Source organism: Microtus oregoni, unplaced genomic scaffold, assembly GCF_018167655.1.
Source record: "Microtus oregoni isolate MIOR12 unplaced genomic scaffold, Mior012 000014F_ref0000157, whole genome shotgun sequence".
In the NCBI taxonomy this organism is placed as follows: Eukaryota; Metazoa; Chordata; class Mammalia; order Rodentia; family Cricetidae; genus Microtus; species Microtus oregoni.
In genome coordinates this window covers 34,562,274-34,582,845 of record NW_024543073.1, presented here as the reverse complement: position 1 = coordinate 34,582,845, position 20,572 = coordinate 34,562,274, and positions in this window count along the sequence as shown.

The following is a 20,572-nucleotide window of genomic DNA, read 5'->3' as shown; positions in this document are numbered from 1 at the left end:
TAATCTCACAGCCCTTTTAAGAGGGTCTGCCACCAAACACTTAAAGGGTACTTATGAGCAGCCAGCATCAGGCTTCTTGGCGATGTCATCGATTGAGCAACGCCATAGAGTTGTGGCAATAAACCTGCCACTACAAACACCAAGGAATGGGGTGCTGTAATCAAAACTTTTATCCTAGCCATATCAATTATCAGATTTAAGACCCATGTGCTCAGAAAAGGATAGAGATGTAGAGTAAAGACAGATTCAGATGAAAAAGAAAAGCAAACCTTGGAACGGGTTACAGTGTGTTAAAAAATATACAGAGTTGGGAGAAAAAAGAAAAAAGAAAAAGTCCTTAGAAAAAGAAATAGAGTGGCCAGGTACAGTAGCACACACTTTTAATCACAACACTTGGGAGGCAGAGACAGGTGGATCTCTGTGAGTTCAAGGCCAACCTAGTCTACAGAGTGAGTTCTAGGACAGGCAAAGATACACAGAGAAACCCTGTCTCAAAAAAATCAAAACAGTAAAAATAAAAGTAATAGAGTTTCAAATAAAAGGCCACATAAAGTAAATGTGTAAAATAAACAGGGAATCTGAATATTGTATATTATTGTGTTGTCTTTGAATTGTTTGATTGCTGAGAAATGAGCAACAGCTGCTAAAAGACATTTGATTATAAATGCTGCTGGGTTAATCCAACCTGAATATTTTGAAAGTGCCTTGACTTCCAAATTTAAATCAAAAATTATGTTACTTTGGAGAAAAGATTTTGCTTTTGTTTCTATAGGAAGTTAGAGACTGTAGATTCATTCTATGTTAGAAAATAAGATTTGATAAAACAAGACACCCTGAAAAATCTCTGAAAAGGGCAGATGGCTCAGATGACCCAACATTTTAGATGACATCTTTTGCAGTTTTCTCTTAGTTCTATATCCAGAACAACTTCAAGGCTGCTGGCTGAGAAGATCCACACAGAATACTCCAGTCAGGACTTGATCACAACCCTACATTTTCTTTGTGTTTCCATAAGATTATCAGTGCCCCCAACCAGCAGAAAGTAGCCTAAATACTATGCCCACATTCCCCCAAAAAATGGATTATTGATGTTTGTCTTTGTTTGGAGTGTTAAATACAAGTTGTTATGTATAGTGGTCAGGACAAAAGCTAAACAAAGAAGATTAGATTTAGAGCGCTTATTTTGAAAAGAAAAATAGGGGAAACAGCTGTAAGACAGTACTATTGTACACTGTAAGATGTTCACTCATATTTGTTTAATAAAATGCTGATTGGCCAATAGCCAGCCAGGTAATAAGTATAAACAGGGCAACCAGATTAGGACTATTCTGGAAAGATGTAAGGTAGCGAAGCAGTTACCAGTGAGATGCAGAGGAAGGAAGATAAGAATAGCATACTAAGAAAAGGGACCAAGCCACTTGGATAAACATAGATGAGAATTATGGATAAATTTAAGTCATTAGAGCTAATAAGTAATAAGCCTGAGCAATAGGCCAACAGTTTATAATTAATATAAGCCTCTGTGTGTTTCTTTGAGACTGAACTGCTGTGGAACCAGGCGGGGCAGAAACTTCTGTAAACAGCTGTGTGCATTGATCTTTTTCATGGTCTGTGAAGAACAGGGTTGATATTTTGATGGAGATTACACTGAAAATGTAGATGGCTTTTGTGAAAATGGCCATTTTTACTATGTTAATCCTCCCAATTCATGACCATCGGAAATCTTTTTATTTTGTGATCTCTTCCCCAATTTCTTTTTTCAAAGACTCAAAATTCTTGTCATATATTCTGTATATTTGAGGTGTATTTCATTTGTTTGGTTACAGTTATCTCAAGATATTTTATTTGTTACTGTTATAAATAAAGGATGTTGTTTCTCTGATCTCTTTATCTGTCCAGTTATTGTTTGTGTATAGGAGGACTACTGATTTTTTTATTACTTAATCTTGTATCTAGACACATCACTGAAGGTGTTTATCAGTAGTAAGAGTTCCCTGATGGAATTTTTAGGGTCACTTATATACACTATCCTATCATCTGCAAATAGTGAATGTTTAATTTCTTCCTTTCGAATTTGTATCCACTTTAACTCTCCATTTAACTTGATGTTGTCTGTCAGCTTGGTGTATACTACTTTTATTATGTTTAGGTATGTTCCTTTCATCTCTGTTTTCTCCAAAAACCTTTAATATGAACAGATGTTGGATTCTGTCAAAGAATTCTACAGCATCTAATAAGATGATCATGTGGGTTTTTTTTTCTTTCAGTTTGTTTATGTGGTACATTACACTGATAGATTTTCATATTTTGGACCATCCCTGCATCTCTGGGATGAAGCTTACTCGAACATGGTGGATGATTCTTTTGATGTGTTCCTGTATTTAGTTTGCCAGTATGTTATTATTTTTGGGTCAATGTTCTTGAGGGAGCTTGGTCTGCATTTCTCTTTCATTTTTGCATCTTTGATTGTTTGGGGTTTCAGTGTAACTGTGGTCTCATAAAAAGAGTTTGGCAATGTTCTATTTGGTATATTATTCAGAACAATTTGAGGATTATTGATATTATGTCTTCTTTGAAATGATGATAGAATACTGCACTGAAACTATTTGGCCCTGGTCTTTTTTGTTTGTTCGTTTTGTGTTAGGAGATTTTTAATTACTCTTTCTATTTCCTTAGGGATTATAACTCTACTTAAATTGTTTATCTGTTCTTGATATAATTTTGGTACATAGTACCTATCATGAAAGTGGTCTTTTTCTTTTAGATACTTTGATTTCGTGGTGCATAAGTTTTTGAAGTATGGCCTAATGATTTTCTTTATTTCTTCAGTGTCTATTGTTATGTTTCCCTTTTCATTTCTGATTTTGTTAACTTGGATATTCTCTCTCTGCTTTTCAGTTAGTTTGAATGAAGGTTCATGACCATGAAACTTAAAGCTGATAAGGTAACAAAATCTCAACAAAATGTGAGTATATAATCACTAATATTTTTCACATTGTGTGAGTTAGAATTAATTGTCAATTTTCCATAAGCTAAAGTTGTCTGGGAAGAGGAAACTTTTACTGAATAATTGTCCCGATAAGGTTGAGCTGTGGCAAAGTCTGTATGAGATTGTCTGGGTTGATATTTAATATACAAAGACCTAAATTATTGCAGGAAAGCACTATATTTTGGCTAATGGGACTGAATCTTGTAAGAAATCCAGTTGAGGTTTAGTCAGTGTAAGCCAATAAGCAGCATTTCTTAGTTGTTCCCTTGTTCTTGGGACTCTGCTCTTGTTTCCCTCAATGATGGGTTATGCCCTGGAAGTGTAAGTTGAAATAAATTATTTTCTTACCTAAGTTGCCTTTGGACCATGGTGTTTGTTATGGCAGGAGGAAAATAACTAAGGCATATCTATGATAAAATATTTTACAGAAGACTTGAGGGTGCATGTTGTATGCTATTTAGCTTAGCTTTTTATAATAAATATACCTTTACATTTACAAATACTGTCTAAAATTTTCTCTCTTTCCTCATTTAATTTACACAAACAGCATCCAGGCTTTTAAGCCAGTAGATACATGAAAGTTTTCCTTCTGTTCACATCTTTCAATGGCAGCTTGTCCTTTAAAAGTCTAACATGGCATTCTCAGAGAGTCCAGTTTTATCCCATGCTTTTTCAGTCACAGTCCGGCTGGCCTTGGTGAGCTCCCAATAGATCAGCTCCACTGTCTCAGTGGGTGGATGCACCCCTTGTGGTCCCGACTTCTTTGCTCATGTTCTCCAAGGACAATGGCATGGGGTTTTGAACCTACGTAATGTGCTGGCTTTGTGGGAGCCTAGCCAGTTTGGATGTTCACCTTCCTAGAAATGGATGGAGGGGGGAGGACCTAGGACTTACCACAGGGCAGGGAACCCTAACTGCTCTTTAGACTAGAGAGGGAGGGGGAGAGGAGTGGGGGGAGGGGTAGAAGGGTGGGAGGAGGGGGAGAAGGATGGGAGGAGGGGGAGGGAAATGGGACGCTGGGAGGAGGGGGAAACTTGTTTTTTTTTTCTTCTCCTTTTCTCAATAAAAAAAAAAATCCCAGCACTTGGGAGGCAAAAAAAAAAAAAAAAAGTCTAACATGGACTTCCAGAAACATTTTTTCAAGTTGTGTTCATTCCAAAATGGTTTAGGTACTTTGGATAAGGGTATGTGTCCTAAGAACTAGACTCTTCATAACTATCCTTTTCCTTTCATCTTCCTTTAGTCAAGTTTTGCTTATCAAACTTATCTAATCAAAATTCCTTAGATATATCGTTCCTTTCCATGCATGTTTATACTGTGATTTCTTATATAGAAAATCCTTCAACATCATTTTCAAGCTTTAACATTTGTTTTCTGCCAAATTTCTTAAGAATATCAGTATAATAACTTTTTTCTATTATTTATGATGTGTATTGTGAAGTAGGTATTGCAATTGGGGAGGTAAAAGAGGATAAATCTGTGTTTTTATTTCCTTCCACCCTTACCTGCAACCTAGAGATTATACTTAGGTCACCAGTTTTCAGGAACAAGTGTCTACTGTTAAGTTAAGTTATCTAATATATATACATATATATATATATATATATATATATGTATATATATATATATATTAGAATTTAGACAATAATTACCAAATTGTGACTTCTTAGGCTAATGCTTTGAAATTATTGTTATACTAACCAATATTATGGTAACTGCCTGAGAAATTCTACAGTTTGTTGAAAGCTATTGTAAAGAGGTAAAGAAATTGTCTATTACTATTCAGTCTATAGCCACATAATAATACATTATTTATGAAGTATTTGAGAGTAAGGCAATAAAATTTGTCAAATTACACCACAAAAGACAGGCTTACATATGCAGAAATATCACCTCTTTGACACTTGCATGGTTATACGTACGAAGGTCACACACTCTAAATTTCTTTTCTAAAAACTATCATTTGGTCAGACATCAAGAAAGAGTCAGGCTGGCCAACAAATGGCCTGGATCCTGTACCAGAAGATCCATCCTTCTGGAGGGGTGAGTGAGTGCCCGATCAGCGGCTGGCATGAAGACCCAGAAAGGAGAGCTCAGGCACCCTCATTTCCCTAAACTTTCTGGCCATTCAGCAGGGGCTTTCCCCTGGCTACTGCATTACTCTTCTTATCTCATTCCAGCTTCCCCCAAAAACACCCTTCTCCATCTGCGGGGTCAGAGGATTCCCCTACTCAGCCTGCTTCAGGGCTGAGTGTCAGGGGTCAAAGTGGTGAGGAAATAGCTGCAGGACTTTCTTGGTCCCACTGAGCCTGCAACCAGCAAGTGTGCTCTTTTGTCTGCCAGATCCCTGGCCAGCGAGTGGCCTGGATCCTGTATCAGAAGATCCGTCCTTCTGCAGGGCAAGCATGCTCTTTTGCCTCCTAGGTATCTGGTCAACAATCAGCCTAGACCCTGTACCAGAAGATCCATCCTTCAGTAGGGCATCTGAAGGAAGAGACAGGCAGGCGCCAATACAAGAATTCCTCCAACAATCTGAAAAAAAACGTGATAACACTAGAAACCAGTGAACATAAAACAGGACTTGAACACCCTAATCCAGAACACGTAGAAGAAATAAACGCTAAACGTAACATTATGAAAGTGATAGAGTCCCTTAAACAGGAAATGAAAAACTCCTTTAAAGAAATGGGTGAGAAGAATAACAAAAAGTATGAAGAAATGAATAAATCCCTCAAAGATACTGAAGGAAACCAATAAAAAGCAATTAAACAGATAATGGAAATAGTTTAAGACTTGAAAACTGAAATGGAGGTAATGAAGAAAACACAAACTGAGGGATGGCTGGAGATGGAAAATCTGGGTAAATGAACAAGGACTACAGAGACAAGTATAACCAACAGAATACAAGAGATAGAAAGAAGAATCTCAGACACTGAAGATACTATAGAGGAAATAAATCCATTGATCAAAGAAAACAGCAAATTCAACAAATTCTTAACACAAAACATCCAGGAAATCTGGAACACCATGAGAAGACCAAACCTAAGAATAATAGGGCTAAAAGAATGAGAAAATTACAGTCCAAAGGCCCAGAAAATATATTCAACAAAATTATAAAAGAAAACTTTCCCAACCTAAAGAAGGATATTCCTATGAAGGTACAAGAAGCATACAGCACACCAAATAGACATTATCAAAAAAGAAATCCCCGCACCATATAACAATCAAAACACAAAACATACAGAATAAAGAAAGAATATTAAGAGTGGCAAAGTAAAAGGGTCAAGTAACATACAAAGTTAAGCCTATCAAAATTACACCTGACTTTTCTATAGAAACTATGAAAGCCAGAATGTCTTGGATAGATGTGCTGCAGAAACTAAGAGACCATGGATGCAAGCCTAGACTACTATACCCAGCCAAGTTTTCTTTCACCATCAATGGAGAAAACAAGGTATTCCAGGATAAAAACAAATTTAAACAATGCGTAGCCACAAACCCAGCCTTACAGAAAGCAATGGAAGGAAAATCACAACCCAAAGAACCCAACAACATCCACAATAACTTAAACATCTAACAACCCTCCACAAGCACAACCCAAAGAAGGAAAACACACAAACTCTACTATCAAAAAAAAAATAACCAGAGTTAACAACCACCGGTAATTAATATCACTTAATATCAATGGTCTCAATTCACCTATAAAAAGGCACAGGTTAAGAGAATAGATGCAAAAGCTGGACCCAACATTCTGCTGCTTATAAGAAACACCTCCACCACAAAGACAGACATTTACTCAGGATAAAGGGTTGGGAAAGGTTTTTCAATCAAACAGACATAAGAAACAAGTGGGTGTGGCTATACTAATATCTAACAAAATTGACTTCACACTAAAATCAATCAGAAGAGATGGAGATGAACACTTTATACTCATAGCAGGAACAATTCATCAAGATGAAGTCTCAATCCTGTATATCTATGCACCTAATATAGAAGCACCCACATATGTAAGAGAAACATTACTTGAACTCAAAGCACACATCAAACCTCACACACTAAAATTAGGGGACTTCAACACTCCTCTCTCACCAATGGACAGGTCAGCCATACAGAAACCTAACAGAGAAATAATCTCTCATAGAGGTAATGAATCAAATGGACTTAACAGACATCTATAGAACATTCCACCCAAATAGGAAAGAATATACCTTCTTTTCAGCATCTTATGGAACCATCTCAAAAATTAATCACATACTCGGTAACAAAACAAACTTCCACAGATACAAAAAAAATTTAGTAACCACCTGTGTCTTATCGGATCACCATGGAATAAAGTTAGAATTTAACAACAATTCTACCCCCAGAAAGCCTACAAACCATGGAAGCTGAACAGTCAACTGCTGAACCACACGTGGGTCTGGGAAAAATAAAGAAATTAAAGTCTTCCTTGAATTCAGTGAAAATAAAGACACAACTTACTCAAACCTATGGGACACTATGAAAGCAGTGCTAAGAGGAAAGTTCATAGAACTAAGTGCTCACATAAAGAAAATGGAGAAAGCACACATTAGAGACTTAACAGCACAGCTGAAAGCTCTAGAAAAAAAGAAGCAGACTCACCAAGGAGGAGTAGAAGACTGGAAAGAATCAAACTGAGTCAACAAAATAGAAACACAAAATACAATCCAAAGAATCAATGGAACAAAGAGCCGGTTCTTTGAGAAAATCAACAAGATTGACAAGCTCCTATCCAAACTAATCAAAAGGCAAAAGAGAACACGCAAATTAACAAGATCAGAAATGAAAATGGGGAACATAACAAGACACTGAGGAAATTCAGAGAATCATTAGGTCTTAGTACAAAGACCTATATGCCACAAAGTTGGAAAATGTAAAAGAAATGGACTTGCTTTTAGATAAATACAATATACCAAAATTAAGTCAAGACCAGGTGAACAATTTAAATAGACCTATAAGTCAGGAGGAAATAGAAGCTGTCATAAAAAACCTCCCATTTTTTTTTTTTTGGTTGGGATTTACTTGTTGTGCAAATACCAAGTCAAACTAGTCTGAAGCACGTATACAGCACTTAATAAACAATTACAATGAAAGCTGAAATGAGGAAAACGCATACCTAACTGGAGTGTGTGGCATAGCCATGTTGGCCTCTTCATCAGGGTTGTTTTTTCATGGTGTCCTCTCTGTTTCAAAACTAAATGATAAGTAAAGTAACTCATACCGAAATTTACAATTTGTGTTATGGGTCAAAAAAGCAGTTATTGATCAGTAATAAATAGCAATAATTAAGAAATCCTGCTATTCAGGGCATCATCCACATGTCCTCAAAAACATAAGTGATACGGAATAAAGTCTTGCTTGAATATTAAAAAAAAAAATCCCAGGACCAGATGGTTTTAATGCAGAATTTTACCAGAAATTCCGAGAAGAGCTAAAACCTATACTCCTTAAGGTGTTTCACATAATAGAAACAAAAGAGTCATTGCCAAACTCTTTTTATGAAGCTACAGTTACTCTGATACCAAAACCACATAAAGACTCAACCAAGATAGAGAATTACATACCAATCTCACTCATTAACATCGATGCAAAAATTCTCAGTAAAATACTGGCAAAGCGAATCCAAGAACACATCAAAAAATAATCCATTATGATCAAGTAGGCTTCATCTGAGAGATACAGGGCAGGTTCAACATGCGAAAATCTATCAATGTAATCCATCATATAAATATACTGAAAGAAAAAAAAATATATGATCATTTCATTAGATGCTGAAAAAGCTTTTGACAAAATTCAGCTCCCCTTTATGATAACGGTTTTGGAGAAGGTAGGGATATAAGGATCATATCTAAATATAATAAAAGCAATTTACAGCAAACTAACAGCTAATATCAAGTTAAATTGAGAGAAACTCAAACCCTTTCCACTAGAATCAGGAAAATAACAAGGCTGTCCATTCTCTCCATATCTCTTCAACATAGTTCTTGAAGTTTTAGCAATAGCAATAAGACAATATAGGGGATTCAAATTTGAAAGGATGAAGTCAAACTTTTGTTATTTGCAGATGATATGATTGTGTACATCAATGACCCCAAAAACTCTACCAAATAACTCCTACAGCTGATAAACCCCTTCAGTTATGTGGCAGGATACAAGATCAACTCCAAAACATCAGTAGTCCTTCTATACACAAAGGAAAGAGAAGCAGAGAGGGAATTCAGAGAAACTTCACCTTTCACGATAGGCACAAATAGTATAAAGTATCTTGTGGTTACACTAACCAAGGAAGTGAAAGATCTATCTGACAAGAACTTTAAGGCTTTAAAGAAAGAAATTGAAGTGGACCCAGAAAATGGAAGGATCTTCCATGCTCTTGGATGGGTAGGATCAACATAGTAAAAATGGCAGTTCTACCAAAGGCAATCTATAAATTCAATGTAATGCCTATCAAAATTTCAACAAGGGAGACCTAATCTCTCGGCACCAGGAGAGCCAACATTGGGGTGAGTTTCTGACCATGCGGCACCAGCCCAGGACAGGGAACTCGAGTTCCTCAGCCCCCTATTCTTCTTGGGCTCTCTGCAGGGCCTCAACTCCCTGCATACTGCCTCTTTCTTCCTTGCCCACCCAGCTTGCATCCAGAGCCCTCCCCACTTCGTCCCCCATGCCCTCTTTCGACACATAACATCACCCAGCCCAGCCTGTCTGGGCACTGGGTCCGAATCCTCAGGGGAACCAAGCTGGTGGGAGTTCCTTTGTTTCTATAGCCTGCCTGCACCAAGCAAGGTAGGCACTTTGTTTAGGAGCTACCCAACCAGCAGGGAGACCTGATCTGGGTGCTAGGAGAGCCAGCATTGGGGAGAGCCATCATTGGGCACGGAGATCTGATCTCGGCACCAGGAGAGCCATCACTGCGGAGAGCCATCACTGGGAAGGTACATCAGTAGGCAAGGAGACCTGATCTGGTAAAAGAAAATCCATAAGGGAGCATTGAGAAGAAGAGATGGGCAGACGCCAATGCCAGAATTCACCCAACAATCTGAAAAGCAACATGAAACCACCAGAAACCAGCGACCTCACAATGGGAGGACATGAACACCTTAATCAAGAAGAAGTAGAAAAGATTGACTTCATGAAAGTGATTGACGCCCTTAAACAGCATGTAAAGAACGCCCTTATAGAAATGGATGAGAAATATAACAGAAAATTTGAAGAATTGAATAAATCAGTGAATGATACCCTAGAAAACCAAGGGAAAACAATCAAACATATAAGGGAAACAGTTCAAGACTTGAAAACTGAAATGGAGGCAAAGAAGAAAACACAAACAGAGGGCCGGCTGGAAATGGAAAATTTAAGTAAACAAACAGAGTCTACAGAAACAAGCTTAACCAACAGAATACAAGAGTTAGAAGAAAGAATCACAGATTCTGAAGATACCATAGACAAAATAAACACACTGATCAAAGAAAACAGCAAGTCCAACAAACTCTCATCACAAAACATTCAGGAAATATGGGACACAATAAAAAGACCAAACCTACGAATGATAGGAGTAGAAGAAGGAGAAGAAGTGCAGCTCAATGGTCCAAAATACATTTAATAAAATTATAGAAGAAAACTTTCCCAACCTAAAGAAAGATATACCTATGAAGGTTCAAGAAGCATACAGAACACCGAATAGGCTGGATCAAAAAAAAAAATCCCCTCACATTATAATAATTAAAACACAAAGCATACAGAATAAGGAAAGAATTTTAAGAGCTGCAAAGGAAAAAGGCCAAGTCACTTATAAAAGTAAACCTATCAGACTTACACCTGACTTCTCCATGGAAATCATGAAAGCCAGAAGGTCCTGGATAGATGCACTGCAGAAACTGAGAGACCATGGATGCAAGCCCAGACTACTATACCCAGCCAAGCTTTCGTTCACTATAAATGGAGAAAATAAAATTTTCCAGGATAAAAACAAATTTAAACAATACGCAGCCACAAATCCAGCCTTACAGAAAGTAATAGAAGGAAAATCACTAACCAAGGAGTCCAACAATGACCACAATAACTCAGAAATCTAGAGACCCTTCACCAACACAACTCAAAGAAGGAAAACACACAAACTTTACGACTAAAAAAGTGACCGGAGTTAATAACCACTGGTCATTAATATCACTTAATGTCAATGGGCTCAACTCACCTATAAAAAGGCACAGGCTAAGAAATTGGATACAAAAACAGGATGCCACATTCTGCTGTTTACAAGAAACACACCTCAACCACAAAGACAGGCACCTACTCAGAGTAAAGGGCTGGGAAAAGGCTTATCAAGCAAATGGACTAAAAAAACAAGCAGGTGTGGCCATACTAATCTCTAACAAAGTTGACTTCAAACTTAAATCAATCAGAAGACATGGAGAGGGGCATTTTATACTCATAACAGGAACAGTTCATCAGGATGAAGTCTCAGTCCTGAACATCTATGGCCCTAATATAAAAGCACCCACGTACATAAAAGAAACATTGCTAAAACACAAGGCAGCCATCAAACCGTACACAGTAATAGTAGGAGACTTCACCACTCCTCTCTCACCAATGGACAGGACAATCAGACAGAAACATAACAGAGAAATAAGAGATTTAATGGAGGTAATGAAGCAAATGGACTTAACAGATATCTATAGAATATTCCACCCAAATAGGAAAGAATATACCTTCTTCTCTGCAGCTCATGGAACCTTCTCGAAAATCGACCACATAGTCGGTAACAAAACAATCATCCACAGTTACAAAAAAATATTAGTAACCACCTGTGTCTTATCAGTTCACCATGGATTAAAGTTAGAATTCAACAAAAATGCTACCCCCAGAAAGCCTACAAATTCATGGAAACTGAACAGTCAACTGCTGAACCATACCTGGGTTAAGGAAGAAATAAAGAAAGAAATTAAAGTCTTCCTTGAATTCAATGAAAAGAAAGAAACAACATACTCAGACTTATGGGACACTATGAAAGCAGTCCTAAGAGGAAAGTTCATAGCACTAAGTGCCCACTTAAAGAAAACAAAGAAAGCTCACATTGGCGACTTAACAGCACACCTGAAAGCTCTAGAAAAAAAAGAAGCAGACTCACCTAGGAGGAGAAGAAGACTGGAAATAATCAAACTGAGGGCTGAAATCAACAAAAGAGAAACACAGAAAACAATCCAAAGAATCAATGAAACAAAAAGCTGGTTCCTGGAGAAAACAAGCAAGATTGACATACCCCTATCCAAACTAATCAAATGGCAGAGAGAGAATTTGCAAATTAATAAGATCAGAAATGAAAAGCGGGACATAACCACAGACACAGAGGAAATTCAGAGAATCATTAGATCTTACTACAAAAGCCTGTGTGCCACAAAACTGGAAAATGTAAAGGAAATGGACACTTTTTTAGATAAATACCATATACCAAAGTAAAACCATTACCAGGTGAACAATCTAAAAAGACCTGTTAGTCGCGAAGAATTAGAAGCTGTTATCAAAAACCTCCCTACCCAAAAAAAAGCCCAGGAACAGATGGTTTCAATGTGGAATTCTACCAGACCTACCAAGAAGACCTAATACCTATACTCCTTAATGTATTTCACAATATAGAAACAGAAGAGTCATTATCAAATTCCTTTTATTAAGCTACAGTTTCTCTGATACCAAAAACCGCACAAAGACTCAACCAAGAAAGAGAATTACAGGCCAATCTCACTCATGAACATCGACACAAAAATCCTCAACAAAATACTGGCAAACCGAATCCAAGAACACATTAGAAAAATTATCCATTGTGATCAAGTAGGCTTCATCCCAGAGATGCAGGGCTGGTTCAACATACGCAAATCTATCAATGTAATCCATCATATAAATCAACTGAAAGAAAAAAACCATTTGATCATTTCATTAGATGCTGAAAAAGAATTTGACAAAATTCAACATCCCTTTATGATAAAAGTCTTGGAGAGATTAGGGATACAAGGGTCATACCTAAATATAATAAAAGTTATTTACAGCAAGCCGACAGCTAACATCAAATTAAACGGAGAGAAACTCAAAGCTATCCCACTAAACTCAGGAACACAGGAAGGCTGTCCACTCTCTCCATACCTCATCAATATAGTGCTTGACGTTCTAGCAATAGCAATAAGACAACATAAGGGGATCAAGGAGATTCGAATTGGAAAGGAAGTAGTTAAACTTTCATTATTTGCAGATGATATGATAGTGTACATAAGTGACCCCCAAAACTCCACCAAAGAACTTTTACAGCTGATAAACACCTTTAGTAATGTGGCAGGATACAAGATCAACTCCAAAAAAATCAGTCGCCCTCTTATACACAAAGGATATGGAAGCAGAGAGGGAAATCAGAGAAGCTTCACCTTTCACGATAGCCACAAACAGCACAAAATATCTTGGGGTAACTCTAACCAAGGAAGTGAAAGATCTATTTGACAAGAACTTTAAGGCATTGAAGAATGAAATTGAGGAGGATACCAGAAAATGGAAGGACCTCCCTTGCTCTTGGATTGGGAGGATCAACATAGTAAAAATGGCAATTCTACCAAAGCAATTTATAGATTCAATGCAATCCCCATCAAGATCCCATCAAAATTCTTCACAGATCTTGAGAGGACAATAATCAACTTTATATGGAAAAATAAAAAACCCAGGATAGCCAAAACAATCCTATACCATATAGGATCTTCTGGAGGCATTACCATCACTGACTTAAAACTCTATTACAGTGCTACATTGATGAAAACAGTGATGTACTGGCATAAAAACAGAGAAGTCGACTAATGGAATCATATAAAAGACCCGAATTTTAACCCAAAAACCTATGAACACCTCATTTTTGATAAAGGAGCTAAAAGTATACAATGGAAGTACGAAAGCATCTTCAACAAATGGTGCTGGCATAACTGGATGTCAACCTGTAGAAGAATGAAAATAGACCCATATTCATCACCGTGCACAAAACTCAAGTCCAAATGGATCAAAGACCTCAATATCAGTCAGAACACATTGAACCTGATAGAAGAGAAAGTGGGAAGTACCCTACAACAGATGGGCACAGGAGATTGCTTCCTACGTATAACCCCAGCAGCACAGACATTAAGGGCAACATTGAATAAATGAGACCTCGTGAAACAATGAAGCTTCTGTAAAGCAAAGGACACTGTTATTAAGACGTAAAGGCATTCTATTAAATTGGAGAAGGTATTCACCAACCCTGCATCAGACAAAGTTCTGATCTCCAAAATATATAAACAACTCCATAACTGGACATGAAAATTCTAATTAACCCAATTAAAAAATTGTGTACTGAACTGAAAAGATAATTCTCAGCAGACAAAGTTCAAATGGCTAAAAGACACTTAAGGTCATGTTCAACCTTGTTAACGATTAGGGAAATGCAAATCAAAACAACTTTGGGATACCATCTTACACCTGTCAGAATGGCTAAAATCTAAAACACCAATGATAGCCTATGCTGGAGAGGTTGTGGAGCAATGGGAACACTCATCTATTGCTGGTGGGAATGCAAACTTGTGCAACTACTTTGGAAATCAGTGTGGCAGTTTCTCAGGATATTAGGAATCAATCTACCTCAGGATCCAGTAATACCAGTCTTGGGAATAAATCCAAGAGATGCCCAATCATACTACAAAAGCATTTTTTCAACTATGTTCATAGAAGCATTATTTATAATTGCCAGATCCTGGAAACAACCTAGATGCCCTTCCATGGAAGAATGGATAAAGGATTTGTGGAATATGCACACATTAGAGTACTACTCAGTTGTAAAAAATAATGACATTTTGAATTTTCATGCAAATGGATGGAAATTGAAAACTCTATCTTGAGTGAGATAATCCAGAACCAAAAAGATTAATATGGAATATACTCACTCATTAGTGGACTCTAGCCACAAGCAAAGGACATTAAAGCTATAGTTCACAAGCTTCGAGAAGCCAAATAACAAGGTCAACCCAAAGAAAAACATATATAGGTCCTCTTGGAAATTGGAAGCAAACAAGATTGGAAAGTTGGAAGCATGGGGTTGGGGTTGGATTTTGGAAAGGGGAGAGTTGGAGAGAGAAGGGAAAAGGAAAAGACTTGAGAGTTCTTGTGGGAGTGGGAGGGTAGAGATGGATGAAGAACAGATATAGGAACAGGAAAGAAAATATCTACATTAAGGGAGCCATTTTAGGGTTGGCAAGAGACTTGGCTCTAGAGGGGATCCCAGGTGTCTATGGGGATGTCCCCAGCTAGGTCCTTGGGCAGCAGAGTAGAAGGTGCTTGAACTGGCCTTGCCCCACTATCACACTGATTATTATCTCGAATATCACCATCATCATACGGCGACGAATGGAGATAGAGACAAAGTCCCTCATCAGAGCAATGGACTGAGCTCCCAAGGTCCAGTTGAAGAGCAGAAGGAGGGAGAAGATGAGCAAGGAAGTCTGGACTTCGAGGGGTACGTTCACCCACTGAGGCAGTGTGCCTGTTCTAAAGGGAGTTCACCAAATCTAGCTGGACAGGGACTAAATGAACATGCGATCAAAGCAGACTCTCTGAATGTGGCTGAAAATGGGGGCTGACTGAGAAGCCATTGATAAGGGCACTGGGACTTTTTTCTAACACATATACTGACTTTTTGGGACCCTAGTCTATATGTCTATCTGGATGCAAAGCTTCCCCTAGGACTAGATGTGTGTTGCAGGGGCTTGGACTTCCCACAGGGCAGGGTTCCCTGCCCTCTCTTAAGGAGGGAGGGGAAGGGAGGAGGGTGAGTGGGTGAGCGGGAGGGGAGGTGAGAGGGGAGGAAGTGTAAATTTTTTGAATTGAAAAATAAAAAAAAGACAGAGTCAGATGATAAGAAACTTAACCATATTAAATAAGTGTGACTAATTAATGGTAACACAGTGGTGTAGGAGTTCCTTCTGTTTATGCGTTGCTTTTATTGGTTGATGAATGAAAAAAACTGCCTTGGACTTTTAATAGAGCAGAACTTAGATAGGTGTGCAAAACAGAACTGAATGCTGGGAGGAAGAAATCAAAGTAAGGGAGAGATACCATGGAGCCACCAAAATCAGAGATGCTGAATCTTTCCCAGTAAGCCACTGCCACGTGGGGATATATAGATTAATAGAAATGGACTAAATCAAGATGTAAGAGTTAGCCAATAAGATGTTAAAGCTAATAGACCAAGCAGTGATTTAATGAACACAGTTTCTGTATAGCTATTTCAGGGCTAAGCTAGCCAGGCATCCAGAAAGAACAAGCGGGTCCTCACTGCAACAACATAGAATTAGTTACTATTACTAAAATGACTTTAGTGAAATACAGCTCTGCAATGTTTTAAATAAAATTCATCAATAAAATGAAATTTGTATATGGATAGAGATATACATCAGCAGAAGAGTCCTTGTTTAGTCTTTGTTCACTGAAAAACATATATACACCAAAAACAAATAACAAGAAAAAGAGTCAAGTTTCGTACTGATCAGACATGCTGGCTCCCACTTCCAATCCCAGTGTTTGCAAAGTAGAAACAAGGAAGATAATGAACTCAAGGCCAGCCTTAGCTCCATTATCCAGAACAATTTGTTACATGACACATTTTACACATCATCATAAATATATAAAAATCCTGGTTACTTTTCTGTTATTGTGATGAAATGCCATGAATAGAAATAACTTCTGGAAAGAATCGTTTATTTGGAGTTATAGTTATGTAAAGATAAGAGTCAATCATGGCATCAAGGCATACACAGCAAGTTGCAGTCATAGTGGTAGGAATAGAAAACTGAGTGTTTACTTCTTCAAAATCAAGAATGTAGGAGAGAGACTAAAGTGGAAGTGGTAGGAAGCTGTCTTATTTAGCGTTTGCTGTGATGAAATGCCATGATGAAAAAGAAATTTGGGAGCAAGGGGTTCCACATTATATTTTATATGGGAGTCAGGATAGGAATCCAAACATGGCAGAACCTAAGGCTGTAGCTAAAGCAAAGACCATGGAGAAGAGCTCCTTACTGGTTTACTCTTCACAACTTCTTCAGCTTATTTTTCTTATAGTACCTAGGACCTCTAGTTCAGGAATATTGCCCCATCCACAATGGACTGGGCTCTCCCCACACCAACCACTATTTAAGAAAATACCTTACAGGCTTGCCTGCAACCTGATCTTATGGAAATATTTTTTAACTGAGGTTCTTTCCTTTAGAATGACTTTAGCTTATATCAAGTTGATATGAAACTATTCAGTACAAAAGCATTTAATGCCAAAGCAGTTTCTACCACCAAGGCCACACCACATAAACCTTCTCAAATAACACTGTTGACTATGGGCCAATTGTTCAAATGTCCAAAACTATGGGAAATATTTCTCATTAAATCCATCATACCTACTTTCTTCTTAATTCTTTCTCCATTTAAAGAATCAAGTAACACTATCTAGAAAGTATGTAGATGTTTGTGGTAATATTAACTTAGTCTGCAGTTACAAACACTCTAAGACTGTTATATGCTGTTTTATTATTAAACATTTATGAACTGTTATCACAAAAGTAGAAAAATACAAATAAAAGTTGTTTATTATATTGATTAAGTAGTTAGATAGAGAAGGCAGGTAAGGAATGGAATAAGGTAAGGATGGTTAAACATAAGCAATAAGTTATAGCTACAAAAGAAAAATAACTTCTAGTGTTTATTGTAAAATATGGTAAATATTATTATCATATTTACAATATTTCCCAACATATGGAAACATCACATTGTAAGCCATAGCAATACATCTAGCAATTACACATTATTAAAAACTATCCAACTGGGTCAGTGAGGTGTCCCAGTGGGTAAAAGCAGTTTTTGCCTAGCTTGATCTTCCAAGATCAATTCAACTTTCTGGTTCCAAATAGTAGGAGAGCTATGACCACACAAACTGTCTTCTGACGTCCACACACGTTTTCTTGCATTCCTATCCAAATAAATACAAACGATGTAAGAAAAAGGCAAGGCAAACCTTGCATGGAGCTGCCAACTATACTTAGGAGGGAAAAATGTCCTATTTTCCTCTCTGGTAAACTGTACCCCAAGTGCTATCTCTAGTGTTACTTATGACTCTATTTGAAATTATTCAAAGCAACATATATTGGTTGTGGAATATTATTTTAAGATGTGTTACATTTGTTTCTGCTGTTTTAATGATGCAAGATGTGTTGCATTCTATTATGTTGCATTTGTTTAACTCTGTGAAGCTGTACTACTTTGCCTGTCTAAAACACCTGATTGGTCTAATAAAGAACTGAAAGGTCACTAGAAAGGCAGGGAAAGCATAGGCAGGTCCAGCAGACAAAGACAGTGTATGGGTGGAGAAATCTGGGAGGAGCAAGAGAACAAGGACCGGAGGATACTAGGGGCCAGCTGTACAGGCCCAGAGGTCACAGATAGATGGGTAATTAGCATTAAGGAAAGCTAGCTAAAAATGAAAAAAATCAAGCTAAACTTGGGTGTTCATATGAAATAATAAGTTTCTGTGTATATTTGGGAGCTACATATAGGGTGCCCAAAAGAGTGAAAACAGCCAACAACACGTATATGTTCTGGTAAGTTTGGTATATTGATGTTCCTGTGTCTGTGTCCCATAGAAAGAAAACTTTCTTTAACACACCCTTCTGGAGGCTGAAGGCCTTGTTTCCAAAATTTCTCAGCTCTAAGACACTTTTGGCAGATAGCATTATCAAGATAGCATATGTATATGTAAGAGGGAGCCACCACCTGTGAGACAGGATGTCAGAACAAGTGTGAAGTGTGAACAAGTTGTTCTTTTTATAACAATTCTTGTGAGAGATAACTCTGGATTCTAGAAGTATTATCTCAATTTCTTCCAAAGAAATGTTCTGAAGAGGCAAGGACCTTCCAATATACCCCAGTCTTAAGATCCCGCCACCTCTGAGCATCACCCCAATGGGGATCAAGCATCTAATGCATGAACCACTGGGAGATAAAACACACTTAAATGTATATGTTCACTATTGCTTCAACATCACATAAGAGATAGTTATGTGTCACATACATATGTTTAATTTAGTTACTTCACTTTCACCATTAGATTACATTTGATGAATAATGCAAGTCATACGCTTAATCATGTGCTGATCATTTAATATAAAAAGTAGAGCTAATGCATTCGACTATCAATATTGACAAACATATTTTGGATTTTAACAACATATTTACTGTCTTTATTTTAATTAACTATGCATGGATATCTTCAGGAAATACATTGTCGTATCAGAAATTAAGGTCAGCTTTGCTAGTAAATTCAGTGAAAACTTTCCAAAATAGTTATCCCAAACTTCATTTCCATCAGGATATAAGAATTTGGGTCAATGCAAAACTTGAATATTTTCATAAGCTCTAATATTGTGTTGTGTCATTTGTTTAATTATTCAAAGGAGTATTGCATTTGTTTGACTATGTAAGATGTGCTGCATTTGTTTAATTATGTAAAGTTTCATTGTTGTTTTACCCTATTGCCTAAGACACCTGATTAGTCTAATAAAAAGAAAATAGCTAATAGTGAAGAGGAACTTCGAACAGGAAGAATAAGTAGGAGGAAGGATTGAGACTTAGAAAAACAAAGAAAAGGATAAAGGAGATGACTGGAGATGCCAGCAACCAAACAGACAGTTGTGGAGGAAAGAGGAAGTAGTACACACAGAATGAAAGAAAGATAAAAAGCCATAAGGCAAAACATAGATGAATAGAAATAGGCTAAGTTAAGTTAGAAGAGCTAGTGGGACCAGCCTAAGCCAAGGTTGAGCATTCATAATTAATAATAAAACTCCATGGCTTTATTTGGAAGCTGGGTTAGTAACCCAAAGAAAATATTGATCTTAATCTGTTCAGTCATGAACAGATTAATTTGTGGATCATAAAAAAAGCAGATGTTCATAAAAGGCAGGAATGTAAAACTTGACTAAATTTCCAATTTTTAAATAAGAACACTTATTCTGCAATTACATGACTGCATATTAATTTTAGACATATGTTTTAAACAAAACATGTATAATTAATCATACTTTAAGAACATAACCCCCCCAATACTGCTTATTTCTTGTCTATGCGGTATCACAAACACTTCCAGCTAGACCCAGAGCTTTCACCAAGTTAAGATGAGTTGTTTTTAGTGTTTTGCTAAAATTCCTCAGAGCAGAACAGAAAACAATACATATTCATAAACAAACAAAATTAGAAGTAAATGTTCTGAAAAAGAAGTGCTTGAAAAACACCCTGATTTTAAGCTCACAGAACATATCATTGTACTCAGTGTAGGAGGTGAAGACAAGAGGCAATTTATTCTGCAGCTGGTTTCAAAATAAACACAGCAAAGAAAGATAAGGAGTGAAAGAGGGATAAATCCTCTGGTAGCAGAGTTGATGGACAGACAGGCTGCCATTAACAATGCTGTTGCCTTTGTAAGTACAGAGTGATGTGGAGATACCCTGGCATTTATACTGTAGACATGGC